The following is a 17938-nucleotide window of genomic DNA, read 5'->3' as shown; positions in this document are numbered from 1 at the left end:
CCAACTAACGAAGGCCAACCCACCATCTGTCTTCTTAACAACTCTATCAACTTGCGCAGAAACTTTGAAGGATCTATGGATGAGGACTCCAAGATTCTTCTTTCCTCCTTGCTGCTAAGAACCCTGCCTTTAACCCTGTGGATGTATTGCCTTCAAATTCAACCTTCCTAAATTAATCACTTCACACTTTTCCGGGTTGAACACCATCTACCACTTCTTAGCCCAGCTCTGCATCTGTCATTGTAATCTAAGCTATCTGTATTGGTGAAAAAAATAAAGGGAGGCAGTGGGGGGGGGTGGGGGCGCTTGGTAGTAAGGGAGGCAGTGGGGGGGGGTGGGGGCGCTTGGTAGTAAGGGAGGCAGTGGGGGGGGCACTTGGTAGCAAGGGAGGCAGTGGGGGGGGGCACTTGGTAGTAAGGGAGGCAGTGGGGGGGGCACTTGGTAGTAAGGGAGGCAGTGGGGGGGGCACTTGGTAGCAAGGGAGGCAGTGGGGGGGGGCACTTGGTAGTAAGGGAGGCAGTGGGGGGGGTGGGGGCGCTTGGTAGTAAGGGAGGCAGTGGGGGGGGTGGGGGCGCTTGGTAGTAAGGGAGGCAGTGGGGGGGGTGGGGGCGCTTGGTAGTAAGGGAGGCAGTGGGGGGGGTGGGGGCGCTTGGTAGTAAGGGAGGCAGTGGGGGGGGCACTTGGTAGCAAGGGAGGCAGTGGGGGGGGCACTTGGTAGTAAGGGAGGCAGCTGAGGAATTACAGACTTAATTTAAGAAATTAATTACATATTATAAGGAGTTGATCCTTGCTGCTTCATAAATGATTACAATGATCACATAATCACCTCATGTCTTGTCATTCTCACCACCATTCTCTTAGACGTTGTTTGAAGCATGCTATAATTGTTGAAAAACAATATGACTCCTTTGTATTTGGCATATGAGAAATCTGAAGAAATCATGTCATCTTTGGCACATTATTGCCATTCACTTCTGTACTACAGAATTAGCTGGTACGATTCCTATACTCTAATCACTCAATGACACAATTCCTGTGAATTAGGATTTAATGGCGTAAAGTTCAGAATCTGCACCTTCAACTGGTCTTGGCCGCATTTCTCTAGCCCATGGCCCAACCAAGATTTTGCTGTCCCACTTTATGTACCTTCACACAGAGAGTCATTTTTCACCTCTCTTGTCAACCATGTTTCCTTCACCCTATCATCTTTCCTCTACCTCAATGAGACAAACTTATCCAGAACCCCATGCAAATACTCCCTAAACAAACTCTACATTTCTGTTGCGCATTTCCATGAGTACATCCATTGCCAATTTATGCTTCCAAGTTCCTGCCTAATAGCACCATAATTCCCCCTCTCACAATTAAATACCTTCCCATACCATCGGCTCAGTCCCTGTTCAGGGTTAAGATAATGGTCAGGGAGTTGTAGTCAATGTCTCCACAATGTTCACCCATTGAGAGATCTGGCACCTGACCTAGTGCATTACCTAGCTCCAGATCCAGTATCTCCTCTCCTCTAGTCAGATCATATACATATTGTGTCAGAAATCCTTCCTGGACACACCTAACAAATTCTGCTCCTCTAAACCTTTTGCACTGAGGAAGTGCCAATCAATATTAGGGAAGTTGAAGTCACCCATGACAACAACCCTGTTGTTTTTGCACCTTGCAAAAATCAGCCTCCTGATTTGTTCCTCGGTGTCTCTGTTGTGATTGGGGATCTACAGAATACTCCTAACAGAGTGATTGCTCCCTTCCTGTTTCTGACTATCACACATACTGACTCAGTAGACTATCCCTCGATGACTACCTCCCTTTCTGCAGTTGTGATACTATCCCTGAATACCATTCCTTCACTTATTTTACCTCCCTCCCTGTCCCTTTTGAACTATCTAAATCCAGGACATCTAGCTGCTTTTCCTGCCCTTGTGACAGCCAAATCTCTGTAATAGCCACATTATCATCCTACCACATACTGACTCTTGCTCTAAGTTCATCACCCTTGTTCCTGATACCTGTTGCTTCAAAGTAGACAAACCTCAATCCATCCTACTGACTACAATTTATCCTTCCTCATAGTCTCTATGCACATCACATTTACCTGTATAGCAAATGCCCCATCCTCTGACCTATTACTCTGGTTTCTATTCCCCTACCAAACTAACTTATCAATCCCCAACAGCTCTGGTAAATCTGTCCCCAAGGATGTTTGTCCCCCTCAGGTTCAAGTGTAACCTATCCATTTTGTACAGATCATACCTTCTCTGAATGATCCATAAATGCCCCCTAGGATATGGAAGTGGGTAATATCAAAGGTTCAAAAGTCCAATTTAATGTCAGAGAAATGTATACAATGTACATCCTGAAATGCTTTTTCTTCGCAAACATCCATGAAAACAGAGAAGTGCCCCAAAGAATGAACGACAGTTAAATGTTAGAACCCCAAAGTCTCCCCCAGCTCCTCTCCCTCCCATGCGTAAGCGGCAGCGAGCGACAATCCCCCTCCCACCACCGGCAAAAATAAGCAAGCATCAGGACCACCACCAAGTACTCAGCTTGAGCAAAGCGATAGCAAAGACACAGATTTGCAGTTACCCCAAAGACTTCGTGTTACACCTGGCATTCGACACACCGCAGATTCTCTCTCTCCCTAATAAGGGAGAAGGAGGTGTCTCCGTTTTTTTCCTAGCGAGTGGGGAGACATAACAAACAACTCGCTGGTTTATGATGTTAGAAGTCTATTACGTCACTTTTTTCGATCTCTGTGCCCGAAAATCGCAAAGATCCCAGGTCTTCGGGCCCACAGTAGATATCCTGACTCCCCCAACAACACACGGATCTCCTGCCATGACACCAACCCTCGATCCACCCGTCTCCAGAGCCCCCAGATCTTAGGCTTCCAAATTTGAGCCGGACTCTCAGGCCGTACCCTTGGCGTGCCAAACAACGGCCAGTCCTGAAACCCCGAGAACGGGTCCCATACCTGCAAAGAACCGTAGTCAGTGTGTAACTCCAGGTCAGGGTCTTCAAAAGAACCCTGAAAGGGAAAAATAAGATGCAAGCAAAGGAGTCACCATTTAGCACCATCTTAACTTAGCTCTGCCTCCAACTAATATTTTAAAAAGTCAGTGAAACTCTGCTATCCAACTTCTCAGAAATCCTGATGGTTCAGGATTGTGGCTAATCAGATAATGTTTGGCTCACTCCCTTCCCTCTCGGCAGGGTCTTCATGCCCCGACTCTCTCCAATACATCAGGGCCCTGGTTCCTGTGCTCCATCGAATATTCCAGGGCACTAGTTTTCACACTCCCTCTAACAATACAGGGCCCCAGTTCCCATGCTCCCTGTAACATATACTGCTATGTTCCCCAACTCCCTCGAACACACTGGGGGTTCTATTTCCTTGTTGTCTTTACCATGCCAGGGCCCTAGTTTCCAAGATCCCCTAACACTCTGCAGTCACCTTTCTACTCACTCAGATCCTTTCTCCCATGCTCTTTTTCCACTCAAATGGGCTTCATTCCCGTACTCCCTTTCAACTTACTTAGCTTATTAGGAAGTGCATTACAGTGTGTAATACCTTAAAAATTGTATTTAAAAAGTGTTGAGCTATTGAATTGAATTGACTTTATTTCCCACATCCTTCACATACATGAGGAGTAAAAATCCTTACGTTACATCTCCGTCTAAATGTGCAAAGTGCAATCATAGTAATTTATAATAATTTATAATAAATAGAACAGACAATGTAATATAGAGTACACTCAAATCAACGTGCGTTCATCAGTCTGATGGCCTGGTGGAACAAGCTGTCCTGGAGCCTGTTGGTCCTGGCTTTTATGCGGCAGTACCGTTTCCAGGATGGTAGCAGCTGGAATAGATTGTGGTTGGGATGACTCGGGTCGCCAATGATCCTACTGGCCCCTTTTATATAACTGCCCTTGTAAATGTCCTGAATCATGGGAAGTTCACAACTACAGATGCACTGGGCTGTCCGCACCACTCTCTGCAGAGTCCTGCGATTAAGGAAAGTACAGTTCCCACACCAGGCAGTGATGCTATTAATAACATCCAGTAATAAAATAACTTCCGGTAATCCAGAAAATCTAACAATACTGTATAATCAAATTCCTGATCATGCTGGATTATTGTTACATGTAATGAGGAACAGTGAAAAACAGTGAAAGCAACGTTTTGCTTTCCCTCCATACAGATCATTTAATTACAGCAATACATTGAGGGAATACAAAGGAAAGCAATACAGAATGCAGCATTAAGTGTTACAGTTACGGAGGAAGTGCAGTGCATGCAGACAGACAGACAGACATACTTTATTGATCCCAAGGGAAATTGGGTTTTGTTACAGCCACACCAACCAAGAATAGTGAAGAAATATAGCAATATAAAACCATAAATAATTAAATAAAAATAAGTTAATCATGCCAAGTGGAAATAAGTCCAGGACCAGCCTATTGGCTCAAGGTGTCTGACACTCCAAGGGAGAGGAGTTGTAAAGTTTGATGGCCACAGGTAGGAATGAATTCCTATGACGCTCAATGTTGTATCTCGGTGGAATGAGTCTCTGGCTGAATGTACTCCTATGCCTATGCCTGGTGCAAGGTTATAAAGAGTTAGATTGCGAGGTCAGAGTATTAGGGGAGCATTCAGTAGTCTTATGACCTTATAGGCCAAGCTGTCCTTAAGCTTGGTGCTACGTGCTTTCAAGCATTTACATTGATGCACCATCAATAACTCTCTCTGAGACGTGAAGGCGAGATAACGGCTTTTATTGACTGGAAGAAAGAACAAGCAGTAGTTGACCACCATACTACATCCTGGAGACTGAGAGGCCGGGCTCAGGCCTCAATTGCCTTTATACAGGGGTCTGTGGGAGGAGCCACAGGAGCAGTCAGCAGTGGGTCTGTGGGAGGAGCCACAGGAGCAGTCAGCGGGGGTCTGTGGGAGGAGCCACAGGAGCAGTCAGCAGGGGGCGTGTCCAGACAGGTATATGTAGTTCACCACATTCACCCCCCCCTTTGTTTTAAAAGAGAGTCCCCATGGGGCGAAGTTTCTTACAAGTATATTTACAGGTTAAGTCTATCAGGTGGTCGAATCTGTCGCTGCGATCTACGTAGCTCCAGCTGCAATTGCACAGGTGCCGGTGGTGGTGATTGCACAGGTGCTGGTGATTGCACAGGTGCCGGAGGTGGTGATTGCACAGGTGCCGGTGGTGGTGATTGCACAGGTGCCGGTGGTGGTGATTGCACAGGTGGTGGTGGTGGTGATTGCACAGGTGCCGGAGGTGGTGATTGCACAGGTGGTGGTGGTGGTGATTGCACAGGTGCCGGTGGTGGTGATTGCACAGGTGCCGGTGGTGATTGCACAGGTGCCGGTGGTGGTGATTGCACAGGTGCTGGTGGTGATTGCACAGGTGCTGGTGGTGATTGCACCGGAGACGGTGGTTGTGCTGGTTCCGGCCTAACTGGAGGTGTCAGCCCACTAGGCATCAGTGATCCCTCATGCATGTGCGAGGCGCCTGATATAAGCGCGTACGAGACGCCCGGTATAGGAGTGTCGTGAGGAGTCTGTGTAGGGCTCGGTGTGCGCGGTGTCACCACGGGTACAGGGTTCATAGTTACCGTGGAGTGTTCAGGGTAGTGGTCTGCTGCTCCTGCGGGCGCCATGTCGCGGACGGAGACCGTGTCCTCCCGCCCATCAGGTAAGACCACGTAGGCATACTGGGGGTTCGCATGTAGAAGGTGAACTCTCTCAACCAGCGGGGAGTATTTATTGTTCCTCACATGTTTCCGGAGCAGCACTGGCCCTGGGGACGTCAGCCAAGCTGGTAGGGTGGTCCCAGTGGCAGACTTCCTGGGAAAAGAGAATAGACGCTCGTGAGGGGTGGCATTGGTGGACGTACATAACAGGGAGCGGATAGAGTGGGGTGCCTCGGGGAGGACCTCCTGCCATCGAGAGACCGGCAACCCTTTTGACTTAAGGGCTAAAAGTGTGGCCTTCCACACTGTGGCATTCTCCCTCTCCACCTGTCCATTTCCCCGGGGATTATAACTCGTGGTCCGACTAGTAGCAATGCCCCTAGCCAGCAGGTACTGGCGCAGCTTGTCACTCATAAAGGAGGACCCTCTATCACTGTGGATATAGCAGGGATATCCGAACAGAGTGAAGAGCTGGTGCAGGGCTTTTATGACGGACGTGGCAGTGGTGTCGGGGCAGGGGATGGCAAAGGGGAACCGCGAGTACTCGTCGATAATGTTGAGAAAGTAGACATTGCAGTCGATGGAGGGAAGGGGGCCCTTAAAGTCAACACTCAGTCGCTCAAAGGGCAGGTGGCCTTGATAAGTTGCGCCTTTTCAGGATGGTAGAAGTGCGGTTTGCACTCAGCGCAGACTTGGCAGTCCCTGGTCATCGTCCTGATGTCCTCAAGGGAGTACGGCAGGTTCCGGGCTTTCACGAAATGGTAAAATCGGGTGACCCCCGGGTGGCAAAGATGTGCATGGAGGGCGTATAGCCGGTTGAGCTGCACACTGGCACATGCTCCCCGGGATAGGGCATCAGGGGGCTCATTGAGCCTTCCAGGCCGGTACAGGATATCATAGTTGTAGGTGGAGAGTTCTATTCTCCACCGCAAAATTTTATCATTTTTGATTTTGCCCCGCTGTTGGTTGCTGAACATGAACGCAACCGAGCGCTGGTCGGTCAGCAAGGTGAACCTTTTGCCGGCGAGATAGTGCCTCCAGTGCCTAATAGCTTCTACTATGGCCTGGGCTTCTTTCTCCACCGCGGAGTGCCGAATTTCAGAGCCTTGAAGGGTACGAGAAAAGAATGCTACTGGCCTGCCTGCCTGATTGAGGGTAGCAGCAAGCGCGAAATTGGAGGCGTCACTCTCTACTTGGAAGGGAATGGTCTCGTCCACCGCATGCATCGTTGCTTTGGCAATGTCCCCTTTAATGCAGCTGAAGGCCACTCAGGCCTCGGCAGAGAGGGGAAATGTGGTAGACTTGACCAGGGGGCGGGCCTTGTCTGCGTAATGAGGGACCCATTGGGCGTAATAGGAAAAGAACCCCAGGCACCATCTGAGAGTTCTGAAGGTGGTGGGAAGAGGGAGCTCTAACAGGTGGCGTATACGGTCGGGATCAGGGCCAATGACCCCGTTTTCCACGACATACCCAAGGATAGCGAGTCGGGTGGTTCTGAACACACACTTGTCCCTGTTATAAGTAAGGTTCAGGGCTTTGGACACTTGGAAAAATCGTTGGAGGTTGGCGTTGTGATCCAGCCAGTCGTGACCACAGATGGTGATGTTATCCGGATAGGGAAATGTGGCCTTCAGTTGGCACTGGTCCACCATCCGGTCCATTTCCCTCTGGAAGACCGAGACACCATTTGTGACACCGAAGGGGACGCGCAGGAAGTGATAGAGCCTGCCGCCCGCCTCAAAGGCGGTGTAGGGGCGGTCCTCTGGGCGGATGGGGAGCTGGTGATAAGCAGATTTCAGATCTATTGTCGAGTACACCTTGTGCTGAGCTATCTGGTTGACCATATCCGCGATGCGGGGTAGGGGGTACGCGTCAAGCTGCGTGAACCTATTGATGGTTTGACTATAGTCCACGACCATCCTATTTTTCTGCCCAGTCCGAACAACAACCACCTGGGCCCTCCAAGGACTTGTGCTTGGCTTAATGATCCCCTCCCTGAGCCTCTGAGCTGCACCTCTGACTGAATGAAGGCCCTGTCCCCCGCGCTGTACCTCCTGCTTTTAGTTGCCACAGGTTTACAGTCGGGGGTCAGGTTGGCGAACAGCGGTGGGGGAGGGATCTTGAGGGTGGAGAGGCTGCAAGTGGTGTCAGTAGCGCAGCTGTCGGCATGGTGCTGGGCGGGACGTGTGGTTCGGTGTGTGTGAGTGGTCAGTAGCGGGGTATATGGCGAAGTCCCACCAAACTGAGGATTCCTGACAGTGAGTGGTGGGAGGGGCCTGTCATATGCCATAGTCACACTTTCAAGGTGGCTCTGGAAGTCCAGCCCCAATAGCACAGGCGCGCACAGTTGAGGCATGATCAGTAGCGCAAAGTTCCGATATTCTGTGCCCTGCACCACCAATGTCGCTACACAACCCACCTGGATATCTGTGGAATACGACCCAGAAGCCATGGTGACCCTCTGGCTTACCGGCCGTGTCACGAGTCCGCAGCGTTGCACCGTGTCCGGGTCAATAAAACTCTCAGTGCCGCCCATGTCAAACAGGCAGCTAGTCCTGTGCCCCTCCACCAGGATGTCCAACATTGACCCTGCAAGCTGGTGTGGGGCACTTTGGTCGAGGGTTACGGAGGCCAGAGTTGAACTGCCGTCTTGGTGCCCAGTAAGCACCGGTGGGTCGGGGGCGGGGCATGTTGGCGCCGACAAAGATGGCCGCCCCCATCCGGGCATGCAAGATGGCGGCCCCCATGCCTCACACGCAGCGCTGCCTGACCCCACTCGTGGTTTAGACTTACAGACCTTGGCGAAATGGCCCTTCTTCCCGCAGCTGGAGCAGGTCGCTTCTCGGGCCGGGCAGCGTTTTCGGGGGTGCTTTTCGAGTCCGCAGAAGTAACACTGCGCGGGCTTGCGACTGGCAGCAGCTGTGGTCAGGTTCAGGGAGTTCGTGGAATCGCGACTGGCAGCGGCGTTGGTGAATTCGCTCGCGGGAACCGGTGGTGGCAGGGTCTGAGGTGTCCACGGAACCGGCGGGGGATCGCACGGCTGGACAGCATCAGTGTTGTGCAGAGCAGCTTCCAGCATGTCGGCCGTCTCGATGGCCGAGCGTAAGGTAAGATCGGCATTTTCCAGCAGCCACTGGCACACATACACTGACCTGATTCCTGTAACAAAGGCATCTCGTACTAGCAGCTCCGCATGCTGTTCCGCCGTGAGAGTTTTGCAGTCGCAAGTCCGCACGAGTGTCTATAGGGCTCAGAGAAACTCGGCGCTCGATTCTCCAGGCTGCTGCTGTCGCATAGCTAAGCGATGTCTTGCGTAGACGGTGTTCACCGGCTGCAGGTACTGTCTTTTGAGGGCGTTCAGTGCCCCTTCGTAGGTCGGCAGGCCTCTGATAAGTGAGTAAACTTTCGGGGTGACCCTCGAGAGGAGAATTCTGTGCATAACAGCGGGTTCAGTTGCACTAACCTCCTCCAAGTATGATTGGAAGCATGCAAGCCAGAGTTCAAAGGCAAGAGCTGCTTCAGGGGCTTGGGGGTCCAAATCCAATCTTTCCGGACGTAAAATGCTTTCCATGTTTTAAAAGTTCCAGTCAATAAAATTGAATCACCATCAATAACTCTCTCTGAGATGTGAGGCGAGATATCGGCTTTTATTGACTGGAAGAAAGAACAAGCAGTAGTTGACCACCATACTACATCCAGGAGACTGAGGGCCGGGCTTTGGCCTCAATCACCTTTATACAGGGGTCTGTGGGAGGAGCCACAGGAGCAGTCAGCAGGGGGCGTGTCCAGACAGGTATATGTAGTTCACCACATACATCTGTTGATGGATGGGAGGTGGGGGGGACGGAATAGATTATAGCTGAGATGGGTAGGGTCATTGATTGTGTTTGCTGCTTGACCAAGGCCGCGTGAAGTGTGGACAGAGTTCATGGTGGAGCGAAGGAGGCTGCATTCTATGATGTCCACAACTCTCTGCAGTTTCCTGCAATCCCAGACAGAACAGTTGCTATACTTAGACAAGATGCATGCAGACAAGGTGCTTCCTGTGGTGCAGTTATAAAAATTGGTGAGAGTCCCGTGGGACATGCCAATTCTTTTTACCTCCCGAGAATGAAGAGGTGCTGCTGCATTTCTTCTGCCAGATTGGACCAGAACAGGTATTGGTGACCTTTGCTCCTAGGAATTTGAAGCTTACAATCCTCTTGACCTCAGCACCATTGATGTAAACAGGAGCTCGTGCAACATCCCCCTTCCTGAAGCTGATAACCATCTTTTTTGTTTTGCCAACATTGAAGGAAAGGCTGTTGCCATAATGTCACATGACTAGACTCTCTATTTTCTTCCTGTACTCAGCTTCATCATTATTTGAGGTTCAGCCCACGACCATCATAAATGAAGTCAGAGTACAATCAGGTCACAGGGAGTAGAGTGGGGTCTGAAGATGCACCAGTGTTGAGGGTAATCATGGTGGAGGTGCCAATCCTTACTGACTGGTCTGTTGGTCAGGACCCCAAGGATTCAGATAACTAAAGAATGGCAAGAAGGGAGAGAATATGTAAACATAAAACTATACCTCAAATTAGTCAGAAAAGGAAAAAATAAGAAATATAGATTTTATGTGCATGGTTGAGTATCTTCATTTCATTTATTTCAGATTTCTAGTAGTAGCAATGACTTGAATTTCATGGTTCTAGCATATTTATTTTCTCTCCTCTGCCCTCATTCATTTAATTTTTCTTGTAATTCCCCCAGACTGGCCATCTGCAATTAACAAACTTTCATCACATTCTTTCAATCCTTTGTGTCGTTCAATCTCTTCAGATTGCCAAACATTCACAAACATTCCTGTTGTTTTCTGTATTTCTCTCCTTTCTCTGTAACAAAAAAACAGTTGATTTCTAACTTTTCCTGATTCTGATCAAAGGCCATTAACCTGATGTGTAATTTGTTTCTCCCTCCAGAGATGCTACCTGACCTGTTGAGTATTTCCATCATTTTCTGTTTTCATTTCATATTTCCCATATTTGCAATTTTTTGCTGTATGATTATGTAATATAGGCAAGTTTCTTGATGTGTGTGTTGTGAGAATATTGTCAAGCAAAGTGAAAGGATGAGGACATGAGAGATGGGCTATAAAATGGAAAAATAGGAGTTTATTCACTTTAGAAAAGAAATGTTTAATTGATGAAGACCAAAAAGTGTTGGTGTTTTGCCCAATTGCATTTGCTTCAAGATCACTGACAAGCGCAGAACGCCTCTATGCGCAGATCAACCGAGAGGCCCTTAGTCTAGTATGGGGAATAAAGAAGTTCCACCACTACCTCTACAGACAGAAGTGTACACTACTGACAGACCACCAGCCCCTTGTGTCCATTTTCAATCCCAAGAAGGGAATTCCAGTGATGACGACTACCTAGTTACAACGCTAGGCACTATTCCTAGGAGCCCACACATAACACAAAAATCAAGGGTACCAAACAACACAGCAACACTGATGGTTTGTCACATCTTCCACTGTTGGCAACTGAAGAAGAAAAGTCTTCATACTGTGACCCAGCAGAAGTGTTCCACACAGCATTGGTGGACCAGTTGCTGGTAACAAATTCTGAAATCAAAGAGAAACAAAGAATGACCCGACATTGTCCAAAGTCTATGATGTCATCATGCAAGGATGGACAGCTCACGGTAACCCAATGTTTCTAGAGTTCTCAGTGAGACAAGACCAAAAAACACTGATGTGTGGATCTCATGTTTTGGTTCCCTCTGTTATGCCTGCAGCCCCCTCCTTTGTGAGAATCGCAAGATCACTGTTGGGTTGGGTCAGGGGGCCCAGGAAATGAGAGAGAGGCGTGCGGAATGTCTCGTTCCCCCGGCGATGTAAAGCTATGGGACATGGCCATTGTCTCCGGAAGGCGAATTTGTGGATTGGAGACTATGCTACATGAACACCCTCAGGCAAAGTGGGCTGGTTGAGGGAGGGACTGCATCACCCCAACCTGATTGACAGCTGTGACCCTGCGAGTCAGGATAAAAGAGGGTCTGTGGGAACAGCCCCTCAGACGCACCAGAAGAAACGCTAGTTATCCTGTAATAGCGGGAAGCCATTTGAAGGAGGCCATGTGCGTTCAGTTCCGTTGCCTGGGACTGGTGACTGGTACCACGGAAAACAGCTTTTAGCTAGCAACGGGGAAACCAACTCCCCCGACTCAAAGGACTGGCATCATAAAAGACCTGGGCAAGTTTAAACCGTCTCTCTCTTAAACCCAAAACGCTGCAGCTTGAATGAACTAACAGTGACTGTTATATTTCCATCGGACAATACATTATCCCCTAGACAACGATAGAGCTATTTCTTATTGATTATTATTATACCCGCGCTTTTAGATTTAGTATTGACGACGTATATTATCTGTATGTTTGCTAATCTTATTTTTGTGCCCCTTTATCAATAAATACCTTTAAAAATAGTACCATCAGACTTCAACGGACCTCTCTATCTTTGCTGGTAAGTGACCCAGTTACGGGGTACGTAACACCTCTAAACTGCACACCAGAGCATTAGAAAACATACATGAAGGACACCTGGGTACAATCAAGAAGAAGAGTCTCATCCAGAGCTATGTGTGGTGGGTGGGAATAGATAAACAAATTGAAGATGGCCAAAAACTGTACCGGATGCCAAAACGTTCACAGTACACCCCCACAAGCAACGTTACACTGGTGGGATTGGCTGTCATCACCATGGCAGAGAGTACATACTGACTTTGCTGGACCATTCATGGACTCCATGCTTCTGATTGCTGTGGATGTTCATTCGAAGTGGCCGGAAGTTAAACCAATAAAGTCAACCATCTCAACAAAGTCTGTCTCCGCCCTGAGGACTATCTTCACCAGAAATGGCTTACCAGAACAAATTGTGAGTGACAACGGACCACAATACGAGTCAAAAGAATTCCGACTGTTCATGAAGAAAAATGGCATCAGACGTTTCAAGTCAGCTCCTTACCACCCAGCAATGAATGGGTTAGCTGAATGGTTTCTCCAAACCTTCAAGAAGGCCTTTAAAGGGATGGACAAGGAGGACATTCCTTTACAGTTCAATGTGGACGCTTTCCTTTTTGTATATCAGAACTCGGTTCATGCACCGACAAATCAAACACCGGCAATGCTGATCATGAGCAGGAATCTGAGACCTCGCATAGACCTCCTGAGACCAGACCTCCGGAGGGAAGTGCAGAATAAACAGATCAGCCAGTTGTCAAGTGAAACAGCGAGGAGCTTCGAGTCTTCATGATTACTGAGAAGACAAGTGGACACCTGGTAGGATAGCTATAAGAACTGGACCACAGTGGATGTTAGAGATCAGGCATGCAGACATCATGGGGACCAGACCTTGGATGCACAATTGAAGAGCACACCTGAATCAACTGCATCCAACAAGATGGACACATTACAGTTACTGGACTTACCTCTCAGTGATGATCACTGACAGCAATGTGACACTGGAAACTGAGAATATTGTCTTAGACAAGACACCTACCAAAACTGATGCCACTCCACAGGTCCAGAGGCGCTATCCCGAAGGAAACAGAGCGCCACCTGAAATACAGAATCATTAGAACTGTGAAGTTAGCTATGGACTGTCATTGCGAAAGCATGTTTATGCAGAATATGGGTTTTATGAAAGGGAAGTTTAATGTTTTGTACATATACATTGTACATTGTTGTATTAATCTAAAGAGGGAGGAAGTGTAATGTATGGATCTATTTCATTGAGAGCAATGACCCACTGCTTTTAGCACTACGAGTTGATCTGTTGTCTACACAGGCGCATGGTTCTCCCTCTCGTTGCAATGTGAAAACACCAGTTAAAGCAATCTCCCGTGTGCATATTTTTATTTAATTGACATATAGTTGTACACTGACACAGTAGTATTTCCGATAGATGCTGACTCTGCATGCATAGCAAGGGGTTTTCACATTTCTAGCAAACCTTTGCTAGGACTTTGCAATTTTATAAATATAATATTGTATTGTCTGACATCTGGGAGCGGGCTCAGAGGTAGAGGTTCAATTTGTAAGAGAGATAATAAGAAAAGTGAAACAGTGCGGAACTTCCTCTGTTGCTATTAAAATACCAGAAATACCATTGAAGTTCTATCTACTTGAACAAGCAGTGCTGCTATATGGAGGAACTTGGATATCTCCACAAAGCTAATACTTGAACTCAGCAAGTACGGAGAGTCAAATAAATGTTTCTGTTGCAGGGGGAGAAGTATAAAAGTTGGGAAGTCTTGCTACAGCTATTTTTTTTTAACATTGGCATTCCTGAGGATGAAATGGGAATTTCTTCTACTCTGGTTTTGTGTATTTTGCGGATGATGATCATGGCCAATATGGGAACTGCAGATACCCTCCATCAGGTGGGATAGAAGGTCCCTGACCAATAGTTTGTGGTGTGGTGTGGTGTGCTTCTCCTATTGTTTGCATGCGGTTCTGTGTGTTGCCAATGTATCCCAAATGATTCTGCTCTACTTGAAGCCATCATAGACCAGACTTTCCCAGAGATCAGTGGAAACCTTGCATATCTTCTTTGAATGTTTTCCTCTGTGCGTCTGATAATCTCTTGGAATAGTTTGATATTGTGTATATGAACCCCATGATCTGCCCCTCAGTCAAAATAATGTAACTTGGGCTTTAATATTGGAGACGCCAGCCAGGGACTGGATACTGAAGTAGGTTTGCTTATCCTTACAGAGAGTCTGGAGCATTGTGCAGAGAGGCAGTTCCTGAATGTGGGAAGTAGACTACAATTGCAGTGAGTAGTGCTGATTAATGGGGTTTTATAATAAAGAAAGGCTAAACTTGCAATTTTGAAGAACTAGAGTTAATTTTATTGAAACATAAGATTCTGAATAGGCTTAGTATGATAGATGCTAAGATGATACTGGGAATTCAGAACAAAAATATACTGTCTAGGATTAAGGGGCCACCTATTTAAAATACATGAGAATGATTTTTATCTCTTAGCTGGTCATGAATATTCAGAATTTTCTTCCCAATATCATTGTGGAGTCTGAATCACTGAATAGATTCAAGGCTGAAATAGGTAGATATTTGGACTGTAAAGGAAACTGGAGTTGAGGCCACGATTTTATTGACTGGCTGAGCAGACTTAATGAACTGCATCACCTCCCTCTTTTAAACAAAAACTGACATTAGCTCATCCGGCTTTTCAAACAACCAACTCATCTCCACTTTTTCTCTTCTCTTCATTATCTATCTCCCAGATTCATGCCCACCCTTTCAGCACTCTGAAACTCATAAGTCAGCATCCCACCCTGAACAGTACTGAAATGTTCTTCATCAAAGTCACAAATGATGTCCATTGTAATTCTGGTATCCAGAACCTCATCCTTTTTGCAACTTGTCTGCAGCTTTTCCTGTAAAAGATGGCAAACTCTACCCTTACTATCTGAAAGATATTGCATGGTTGACTATTTCACACCTCTCCAGATCTCTTCACCTTTGGCCTTTCTCATTTCCATTAAGCCAGGATATAAAACTAACACGTGAAAGTTTGAAGATGCTAGGTGTTCCCATTTAGTGCCCCAGACAGTCCTTCCAGTTAAGGCAGCACTTCACCTGTGAACCTGCAGAGGTCATCTATGCAGCCTTCACCACGTTGGTGAGACCCATTCTAAATTGGGGGACCACTTTGTCGATCACATCCGCACCATCCACCACAAATGCCCACCATCAGGGTGGAGGAGCAACACCTTATATTCTGTCTGGGTACCTTCCAACCTGATGGCATGAATATTGATTTAAAACATAGAACATAGAAATCTATAGTACTTTACAGGCCCTTCAGCCCATAATGTTGTGCCAACCATATAACCTACTCTAGAAACTGAATTTCCCTAGTGCATAGCTCTCTGTTTTTCTAAGCTCCATGTACCTATCTAAGAGGCTCTTAAAAGACCCTATTGTATCTGCTTCCACCACCGCCCGAAGTACATTCCACACACCCACCACCCTCTGTGTGAAAAACTTAACCCTCGGTACCTATTTCCAAGCACCTTAAAACTATACCCCCTTGTGTTAGCTATTTCAACCCTGGGAAAAAGCCTCTGGCTATCCACACTATCAATGCCTCTCATCATTTTTTATACCTCTATCAGGTCACCTCACATCCTCTGTTTGTCCAAGGAGAAAAGGCCAAGTGCATTGAACCTATTTTTGTAAGGTACACCCTCCAATCCAGGCAACATCCTTGTAAATCTCCTCTGCACTCTCTCTACAGTATCCACATCCTTCCAGTAGTGAAGTGACCAGAACCGAACACTACTCCAAGTGGGGTCTAACTAAGGTCTTACATAGCCGGAACATTTACCTCAAGGCTCTTGAACTCACTCCCACAGTTGATGAATACCAACACACCATATGCCTTCTTAACAACACTGGCAACCTGCACAGCAGCTTTGAGTGTCTTATTGACATGGACCCAAGATCTCTCACATCCTCCACAGTACCAAGTCTCTTAACATTTTTATTATATTCTGCCTTCAAACTGGATCTACCAAAATGAACCACTTCCATCTGCCACTTCTCAGCCCAGTTCTGTATCCTATCGATATCCCACTGTAACCTTTGACAACCATCCAGACTATCCACAACACTCCCCACCTTTATGTCATTAGCAAACCTACTAAACCACCCTTCTACTTCTTCATTCACGTCATTTATAAAAATCACAAAGAGAAGGGGTTGCAGAACAGATCCCTATGGAACACCACTGGTCACCGAGCTCCATGCAGAAAACAAACCATCTACAACCACCCTTTGCCTTCTGTGAGTAAGCCAGTTCTGGATCCACAAAGCAAGGTCTCCTTAGATTCAATGCCTCCTTACTTTCTAAAGGAGCCTTGTATGGGGAACCTTATCAAATGCCTCATTGAAATCCATATACATTACATCCACTATTCTACCTTCATCGATGAGTTTTGCTACATCCTCAAGGAATTCAATCAGGTTCAAAAGGCATGACTTGCCCTTGACAAGGCCATGCTGACTATCCCAAATCAGATTATGTCTCTCCAAATACTCATAAATCATGCTTCTCAAGATCTTCTCCAAGAACTTGCCGACCACTGGTCTATAATTTCCTGGGTTATCTCTACTCCCTTTCTTGAACAAGGGAACAACATTCACAACCCTCTAATCCTCCAATACTTCTCCTGTCCCTATTGATGAGCAAAGATCATCACAAGAGGCTCAACAATCTCCTCCCTTGCTTCCCACAGTAGACTGGGGTATATCTCATCCAATCCCGGTGACGTATTTAACTTAATGCTTAATGTTTTTCAAAAGCTCCAGCACATCCTCTTTCTTAATGTCTATATGCACAAGTGTTTCAGTCCACTGTAAGTCATCCCCACAATTGTCAAGGTCTTTTTCCCTGGTGAATACTGAAACAAAGTACCGTATTCATTAAGTACCTCCCCTACCTCCTCCGACTCCATGCACACGTTTCCACTGTCACACCTGATTGGTCCTATTCTCACACAGCTCATTCTCTTGCTCTTCACATACTTGTAGAATGCCTTGGGGTTTTCCTTAATCCTGCTCACCAAGGCCTTCTCATGGTCCCTTCTGGCTCAACTAATTCCATTCTTAAACTCCTTCCGAGCAACCTTGTAATTTTCTAAAGCTCTAACAGTCCTTAGTTTCTTGAACATTTCGTAGGCTTTTCTTTTCTTAGCTAGATTTTCTACATACTTTGTATTGAATTGAATTGACTTTATTTCTTACATTCTTCACTTCCTTCGGAGCAAGAAGGCTCCGAGTGAATGGCTGATTTTGGGAGCGAAGGCATTTTTTACTACTTGGGGTAAAAGAGAGGCAAGACTGCGCAGGTACGTGACGTCAGCCAGTAGAGCGCGAAAGGTTTAAAAAGCAGACCACCATATCCAGCAGGCAGCAGAGTGATAGAGCTTTGGCTCAATGGGCTTAGGCAGTAACAGGACGAGGCAAGGTAGGTTTACCGGTGTTATTTGGAGAAATTTATTTGCCAGTTTTCTGTGCTCGGTGTCGGATGTGGGGGGTCCTGGAGTCTCCTCGGCTCCCAGACGGCCATATTTGCACCAGGTATGTCGAGCTGCAACTCCTAAGGGACCGAGTTAGGGAACTGGAGATGCAGCTCAATGACCTTTGCC

This window comes from Hemitrygon akajei, chromosome 3 (genome assembly GCF_048418815.1).
Source record: "Hemitrygon akajei chromosome 3, sHemAka1.3, whole genome shotgun sequence".
NCBI lineage: Eukaryota > Metazoa > Chordata > Chondrichthyes > Myliobatiformes > Dasyatidae > Hemitrygon > Hemitrygon akajei.
Note: the sequence above shows the minus strand (reverse complement) of the source record.